Genomic DNA, 9068 nt, shown 5'->3' on the forward strand with positions numbered 1-9068 from the left:
CCAGGACCCCAGATGTCCCCAGGACCCCAAATGTCCCCCAGCCCCTGCCAGTCCCTGAGCTCCTCCCCAGCCCAGCTCACCCCACTGAACCTGACAAATCCAGCCCAGCCCCTCACTGCAGCTCGGCAGTAAATCTAATTTATAGGCGTGCTCAGGACTCCAATTACCACAGTCATTAACAATTTGTTAATGAGCCAATTAACATGCTCTGGGATCTGTGGGGAAAGGGCATTATGGATATGATGGCATCAAGTCCTGGAGCTGCATCCAGAGCAAGATTCCTCTCTCTGGGATGGTGGATTCTCTCTTCCAGTGGGTCTGAGATCCTCACCCTGCAGCTGCTAAATTAACACCCTAATTACCATTGCTAATTATCCCTGCTCCCCCAGCAGATCCTCCTCCCAGGGTCTTTTATCCACGTGTGACACCCTGATCCCTAAAACTGCTGGGCTTGGGGTTCTGATCCACCATCCCACAGCTGAAACTTCCCCCAGCTCAGCAAACACCAAAAATCGCTGTGTCAGGAGCAAATGCCAGGAGCAAAAACCTGAATTTTGGGTCTTTTTGCAGATTTTCTTGTGCCACGCTGGGGTTTCTCTCCCATCCCCACCAGAGCCAGGCTGTGCTGAGCTGCTGATGGAAAACAGACCCAGGGCAAGGAGCAGCAGCAGTTTAATTACAATCAAAGCCTGGCAGCCTGGGCAGGGCTGAGCTGGGCAGGGGAACTGGAGCAGTTTGGGACTCTGGGGCAGTTTGGGAAATGAGCAGTTTGGGACTCTGGGGCAGTTTGGGACTCTGGGGCAGTTTGGGATGCTGGAACAGTCTGGGAAATTGGACCATTTTGGGACACTGGAACAGTTTGGGACTCTGGAACAGTTTGGGACTCTGGAACAGTTTGGAAAATGAGCAGTTTGGGACTCTGGAGGAGTTTGGGAAGCTGCAGGGATGGCATTGCCACAGCTGCTCCACCTGCACTGCACTCCTCCCAGGGATGCTCAGCTCATCTCCCAACCCCCAGTTCCAGCCTGGCTTAAACCCCACAGCAGACAGTTTAATTTCTCTTCTTAAATTCCATTAATTAGCCCAGCCCTGCAGGTTTTGGGTACCAAGAAATAAATCTCCTCCTGGTTTGGGGATCCCCAACCCAGCTCAGTGCCAAACCCCAAAATGTGACCCTGCAGGAGCAGTTTGGCCCAAGAGCAAAGTGTCAGTGAGGCAGAGCTGGGGAGGCAAACAGCTCCCTGGCTGCTGGCCGAGCAGGAGTGCTTTGCACAGCCTGACACTGAGCACAGCCCTGAAAAACCCTGAAACACCCTCTGTGGGCAGAGGGGAGGGATGAGGGATGGAAAATCCACATCAGCACTCTGCCAGCCGGGCAGTGGGAGCTCTGCCTGTCCTGGGTGTGTTTGTGGCTGTTCTCCCTGCAGGATTTATTTATTGTTCACCAAAAAGGCTGCTCGGAGCTAACGTGGGAGGGAGGGAGGGTTGTTCCTGCCCAGGCTCCTCCCGCGGATTCCAAAGCCCCAAACTTCTAGGAAGTTAAACTCAAGGATGCAGCAGGAAGGGGAAGTTAGCCTGAGGTGGTTGGAATGAATTCTCCCGGGGTGAGAACACAGACCAGGAGTTTCATCGCTTTTTGGGGTTAATTCTGCTTTTTATCACGAGGAATTCAGGCCTCGTCTCAGCCTGCTGTTGAACTGGATTAGTTCTCCTGACAGTGCTGGAGCTTCCAGATTGACACCAACTGTTACATAATGCAGCAAAGACAGAAATACAGCAGGGTGGGATATCAGCTGTTGGAGGAAATAACTGGAGCACCCATGCATTTAATGCATCCTGCAGGAATGGAGGGAGAAACAGCAGGGCTGGGTGCTCAGTGCCCTGGGCACCTCCTGGCAGAGGCTGTCTGCACAAATGGGGATTTATTGGAACTTTTGTCACCTGCTGCTCACAGCCAGGACAGTCCTGGGGCAGAGCATGGCCCTGGGGAGCAGCAGACAGGGAAACACTCAAACCAAAGAGATTTCCAGTGGGAAAAACCATCCCAGCCAGACTGGGAGGTTTTGCTGGAGCACAGTGATGGCAGGGAGGTTTTGGGCAGAATTCCCAAGAAATTCAGCATCCAAATGGGGCAGTGAGGATGGGGAGAGCTGTGGGTTGGGGTCAGGACAAGGTTTTCCTGTGGGAATAGCTGGGCTGAGCTCTGCTGGACGTCTCAGTCTGAAGAGTTGGATGTTCCCCAGGCTGCTCTGAGCTTCTCACTCCATCAGCTGCTGCTGGCAGTTTGCAGCCTGACCTGAGCAAATCCACATCCCTGCACTGCTGATCCCATCCCTCTCTCTCCACACTGATTTTTTTCCCCTCAAAGCCCTTTTTCCTGGCCCTGGAGGGAATAAAGATGCCATTTGCATCCAGAACATCCAATTTAAGGTGCAGCAGGAGCAAAAGCAGCGAGGCTGCTGTGAAACACCAGATGGGCAGTGCCTGTGCTGCTCTGCTGGGCAGATCTGGGAGCTAATAATAATTGTCAACATCTCTGTGCCTCGTGTTCAACCCTGGTAATCTCCTTACCCTGCAGCCCAGACAGTGCTGCTGTGCTGCTCTGCTGCCTGGGACATCCCTGCTCTCTGCTCAGCTGCAGCAATTCCAGCTGCAGATTCCATTTGGGATTTCTGTCCTTTTCCACGGGGAGCAGGCAGGGTGAGAGGTGCCAGCGAGTTGAAATGGAAAAGGAATGTTTCCTGCAGGCAGAGGTCACAGTTTGGTGCTGGTTGTGCTCTCAGCTCTTGCAGGGTCTGGTTTGTTCTCACAAGCCCTGGGGTGATTTTATCAGCTCACAAGGCTCCCTTCTCATTAAAACACGGGATTTTTGTGGTCGGAAATATGAAGAACACGAGTTCAAAAATCCACACAGCGAGCAGAGAAATCTGATTTTTGTTTTTTGGTTGTTTTTTTTCATAATCTCTGGATCCAGGGGAGGAGCTGACTGTGGGGTTTGGAGCTTTTAATAGGAAATGTGGAATCTGCTCCCGTGGCTGCAGAGGGGAGGGCAGACCCTGAGCACTCCAAAAAGTCACCCAATCCTTGTCTGGAACTCTTTGCTGACTTTTCTCTCTGTTTTTTTTTCCCCACTGTTGGAAAGTTCAGATTTGCTGAGTTTGAAGCACTCTGAGTGAGGCTGGAACTTCCTTCTCTCCTCTCCAGCAGAGCCAGGGATGGGGAGCAGCTTGGAGCAGTTTGGGACAGGGAAAGCTTCTTCTTAGAAAGAAAAAAAGGTTAAAATCTCTCCAAGTCCCTCGAGTGCTGCTGCTCCCTGCAGGCTGCAGAGCTTTCCCTGGAAACTCCCTGGAAAAAGGTCACCAGCAGCTCCCTGGCACTAATTCCATGTTCCAAACAAAGCTGCTCCAGCCCAGAGATGTTATTCCCCACAAAGCAGCTTAAATTGTGCCTCAGGTTTAAACACAGCCTGTTGCATAAAACATCTTTTTTATCAATTTCACGTCGGGCTGACAAGCTCTCCTCTCACACAGATCCCTCAGCAGGGAAGGCCAAGGGAGATCTTTAAGGTTAATTAGGAAAGTTGGGTTTGCCCCACTCCAGGTTTGGGTGGGAAAAACTGGGAATAATTCCCTTTGAGAACAGACAAGTCAAGGTTTGGCCACTGCTGGTTTTTCCTGTGGATTTCCCAGCACTGAGTCCATCACTAAACCTGCAGTGCCCAGGGCAAGGCACCAAAAATTCATTGAAATTCAGGGTGAAAAGGTCACCTCTTGCCTGGCCCAGGTGACTGGAGGGACAGGCAGAGCTCAGCTCAACCCCAGGCATTTCTCACTGGAGTTTTCAATTTACAGTTTTGCATCCATTAAAGCAGCATTACCAATTCCCACTTTCCTGCTTCCCAGGCAGGATCCTGAGTTATTCCAGTCCAACCCCAGCAGCTCAGAGCTCCCTGTGTCTCCGCAGTGCTCCCCTGACACCCCAAGGTCACCAGAGTGGCTTCCCTGCCATTCCCAGCCTGGTGGGACAGGAGCAGCTCATTCCCTGATCCTTGCTGGATTTGCTCCTCCATTTGTAGGATTTTTTGGGGTTTTTTTGCTTTCCCCTCCTGGCTGAGGCACAGAGTTGTGATCAGGGCACACCGAGTTTGTCCCGCTGGCACTGCTGCCCTCCTCCCCCCGTTGTTTTGGGAAAAAGGGAATTATTTGGGAATTCACAGAAAGCATCTCGAACCCGAGGTGACATTGTCGCTGCTGCCGTTGCCATGGCAACCTGCGTTTGTTTTTCAGAGCTGCTCGATGATAATTAATAAAAACCTCCTCTGCACGTGGCTCGGAGTGCTGCACTGCTCGTCAGGCACGGGGAAATTCGGGATATTTAGGATATTCACAGCAGGGAAAAATGGGATTTGCTGCTCCCTGGGACACCTGAGGAGCTGGGGGAGGTCACACCCCTGTCACCATCCCTGTCACCATCCCGGTGATCCCAGCAGGATCTGAGCTCCCCAAAACCCCAGCAGGGAATTCAGGATTCTCCTCCTGCCCACCATGCAGGGCTGGGATGGGATTTGGGGAATTGCACCAGGAAAATCTCCCCATCCCGGGTTCCCTGGGGGTTCCCTGGGGGTTCCCTGCTGTGGGGAATGGAGCAGCAATGGGGTCACCCTGCAGGTTTTGGGGTTCTGATCCTGCTGGGGGAGGAGCAGCACCCGGGCAGGGATTGCCAAGGAAAACTGAGGTGCAAAAGCACTTGGAATTCCGAGGTGTTTCTGCCCAGTTTAGCTCCAGCCTGAAGCCAGGGGGGCTTTGCTGATTTGGAAATTTGGAAACCCAAAACCCAAGTGTTTGAGCCAATAGAGCCATCAAACCACGGTGACACCCCGGGAGGAGGAGCAGGGCTGAGCCAAGCTCCTGGCTGAGCTCCAGCTGGACAATCCTGCTCTGCCAACCCCATTTCCTCCTGCAGCTCCAGCTGGGCACGGCTGGGGAGGCTTTGCTCTCCCAGATGCATTTCTGGCCCTTTGTCCTGCTGACTGGACTCTTAAAATAAAATAAAAAGCCAACAAAAAGCCCCAAATCCCCCCAGGTCCCTGGGAAAGCTGTCGTGTTTGGTTTGGGAGGAACCAGCAGCACTGCCAGGTGAGCTCTGGTCACTCCCTGTCACTGCTGTCCTCACCCTGCCACCAGGAGAGGCCTTGGGAGCTGCACAGCCAGGAGCCAAAATCCCGGGAAAAATCGTTTTCTGGGGAAAAAAAAAATCCTTCCATGTGAATCTAGCTCTCCTGAGAGAACCTTCCTCCTCCTCTCCATCCCTGCTCAGCCCTGCCAGCCTCACCTCTGGCTCTTCCCCCTGCAGAGCACACAAATCCCATCCCCTGATGAGCAGCAGCCCCAGGATTGTCCACAGGGAATCACAGAGTTTACTGGAGCCGAAAGCAGCCAAAGCTTCTCTCCGGAGGGTTTTGTTTTAATTCGTTTTAATTCGTTTTAATTCGTTTTAATTCGCGCCGTTCAACATCCTCTCCTCCAACAGCTGCGGGGTTTGGCTCAGGAGGGACAACGCCCTTCCTGCCAGCCTCCCCAGGCTTTTTGTCCCCAAGGCTGTGGCTTCTCATCCTCGTTTGGAACGGGAAAAAATAAATTAAAAACTTCAAAGCGCTGCAGGTTGAATGCTGTGCTGGGAAGGGTTGGGAGGCTCAGGGCTTTTCCCACCCTCAGCAATCATCATTCCAGGAGGATCTCGAGCTCTCCATGCCGTTCCCAATCGCCTTGCAGCAGAGGAAAATAGGGAAAATTCAGGATTCAGCATGGAAAACATCCTCCTGGGCTCTGAGCTTCTCCTGCCAGGCTGGGCTGGAATCAGCATCCCTTGGAGCTGAGCAGGAAACTGCTGCTGGGATGTTTGTCCTGCTGGGAGAGCCTGGGGCTGGCCTGGGCAGGGAAAAACAGGGATTTGGGGTGAAACAACTCAGCCCAGGCAGAGCTTTTGGGGTGAAACAACTCAGCCCAGGCAGAGCTTTTGGGGTGAAGCTGCCAGCCCAGGCAGAGTTTGCAGCCCAGATTCCTGTGAGGTATTTCTGTCAGGATTTCAGCAATGTTGCCATAAAGCATCTTCTGCTTCCTTTTAGCCTCTGGGATGGGAGAATTCCTGAGCCTCGGCAGAGAGCAGTGAAACCCCTGAGGTGAGCTTCCCTTTGGGGCAGAATGAGCCCAGAAACAGATGGAATTTTTCTGGATTTTTTTCTGGAATTTTTGCTGGAATTCTTCCTGGATTTCCTGCTGGAATTTCCCCCACCCAACTCCCAGCTGGGAGCTGTGGGATCCCCCTCAGCCCATGGCAGAACAGCCCCAGCCAGGCTTTTGGGACAATCCCAGAGCTGATCCCAAAAGGGAATTGTGCTTTTCCTGCTCTGCCAGCCTGCCTGCTGCCCTTCCCCAGCAAACATTAACTCTGCAGCAAACAATCATTAGGGAGCTCTTGCTGCCTTGAATAATTAAGGATTTATTAATCCACCAGCTCGGCTCCCAGCAACAGGTGACTCCAGAATTAATTCTGTTGTCATTTAGGGAGGAATAAATGAGCTCCTTTCCAAAGGAGGAGGAGGAAGGGGTTTGGATTCCACTGGATCTGCTGCTGGAGCTGGAATTGTGCTGATTTTTAACTGCCAGGAATAACAAAAGAATAATAAAAAAAACCAACAAAAAAACAACAACCAAAAAAAAAAAAACCAACAAAAACCCAACCAACCAACCAAAAAAACAAAAAAACAAACAAAAAAAACCCAAAAAACCCAAAAAAACCCAGAACCCAAAAAAAAACCCCAATTCCAGGGGGACCCCAAAGCATGAGGGGATTGTTTTTTGGCTAATTGTTTTGTGAAGTGCAGTGACAGAACAAATAAAGCTGCTGCTGCACAAACTCATCCCAGAGTTCCCCAGATCAACTCAGGGCAGTTTTTTCCTTTTTTTTTTTTCTGCTTCCTTGGCTCCTCAGCTGGTTCAGCAGAGCTGAAACACAGAAATGGCACAGAAATTGCACAGAAACACAGAAATTGCACAGAAACAAACACAGAAATGGCACAGAAATTGCACAGAAACACAGAATTTGCACAGCAAACTCAGCTCAGGGCAGGGAGAATGGATATGTTGAGTTATCTAATTCCTGTTAAACATCAGTGCTGGGAAAACAAGGAGGAAATGCTCCTGTTTAATCAGAAATAAATTATAACCAGGGAGCAGGAGATAGCAGATTATTTCATTTAAAAGACATGGATTTAAGTATTATTATTATTATTTAAGTATTGCTTTTATTGTTACTGAAGTTTTGCTGCTGTGGGTGAGAGAAGAGACAGGAGGAAACCAAATAGTGCAGAAAATATCTGGCAGAGAAATTCCTGGAAGTCAAACCCAGCGAAGTTCCTCCTCAGAATTCCTGAAAATCTCCGGAATGTGCAGAATTCATCAAGCACTGAGAAACATTTTGTGTTTCTAAGAAGTTTGAAAAGTGCATTTTCCTGTTTTCCTTGGTCTGCAGATGGAAATTTAAATATCAGGGTTTATCAGTCAGAAATAAAAAGTCTGTGAGGTGCAGTGGCTTCACAAGATGCCAAAAAAACCCCAAAAAAAGATAAAAAAAGAGGTGAATGATACTCACCCAAATCCAGCAAATTCAAACCAGCACCTGGAATAAAATGCTGCATGGAAAGAGCTGGGAAGTTGTGCCAAAGGCATGGAAATTCCCCTGGGAAAGGGAAAATCCCATTTTATCCCTAATCCACGGGATCCTGGGGGCAGCAGCTCCAGCCTGACTTTTGGGGTTTTATTCCCACAATAAAGGCAGAGTTTGGGAACAGCAGGGATGCTGCTGAGGTGGAATTCTCCCTCCAGCCTGAGCAAAATCAAGGATTTCGGAGCTTCCCGAGATGAATTCCCTTTTCTCCCACAGTATGGAATGAATCCAGACCATGGCTGAGACAAAAGGGATTTTCCAGCCTGTGGGATTCAGGATTTCTCTCCCTGCAGTTGGTTTCTCCGAAGCTCCTGAGCCCTCTCGTGGCTGTTTGGGACACAAAGGATTTATTTTCCTTTCATTTTCTCTTCCATTCCGTGTTGTTGCAAAGAGGTTTTTGGGTTTGGAGAGCAGCAGCTGCAGCTGGGGAGTGTCCTCAGTGAGGAAATGCTCGGAGCTCCTGGATGTGGGAATGGCAGGATTGGGAAATGCCAAAAATACGATTTTTTTGGCCTCAGGGACTCTCTGGGAGGCACTTTGTAATTCCATGGTGCTGAAGGCAAGGTGGGGCAGGAAATGAACTTCCAAAGGGGAGTTAGAAAGAAATGAAAAGGGAAAAAAAGAGGGGGAAAATGGTAAAGGAAAAAAAAAAAAAAAGGAAAAGGAAAAAAAAGAGGAAAAGGAAAAAAAGGAAAAGGAAAAAAAATAAAAGGGAAAAAGCAGAAAAAAGAGGAAAAGGGAAAAATAAGGGGAAAAAGAGGAAAAGGAGAAAAAAAGGGAAAGGAAATAAAAGAATAAAAGAGGAAAAAGAAAAATCCAGCTCAAGTCTGTGGAGCACTCAGGTCCTGAGCAGAGTGAATCCTCAGGCTGGAGGAGCTTTTGGTGAAATATTAAAATGAAATATTAAAATAGGATCAGCTCAGCTTTCTGCTCCACTTGCAGCAGGACAAACCCAGAGGCACCAAATCCATCCCAATTCCTGCCTTTCCTGGACTGTTCCTGGCTGGAAATAAACTTCAGATTTCTCTGATTTCTCCAAATGTTCATCCCACAGGAATAGAAAAACCAAAACCTGCAGGGTGACCTTCTGGAGACTCCAATTCCCAACTGTTCCTCCTGCCAGCAGAACTTCTGATGAGTCATTGGGAGATTTTCCACCTCAGACATTTCAGAATTTCAAGATCCAAGGCTTGGCTGGGAGGTTGGATGTTGAATGATCTCCTTCTGCACAATTCCCACTTTCCTGAGGGAATATTGCCATTGGAGAAATGTGCAAATTGCAAACTTAGCCAGGATGGGGTTGGAGTGGGAATGATCTCTGTGTGGGGCACAATAATAATAAT

The sequence above is a fragment of the Lichenostomus cassidix genome, chromosome 23 (assembly GCF_008360975.1).
Source record: "Lichenostomus cassidix isolate B80296 chromosome 23, HeHo_3.0, whole genome shotgun sequence".
In the NCBI taxonomy this organism is placed as follows: domain Eukaryota; kingdom Metazoa; phylum Chordata; class Aves; order Passeriformes; family Meliphagidae; genus Lichenostomus; species Lichenostomus cassidix.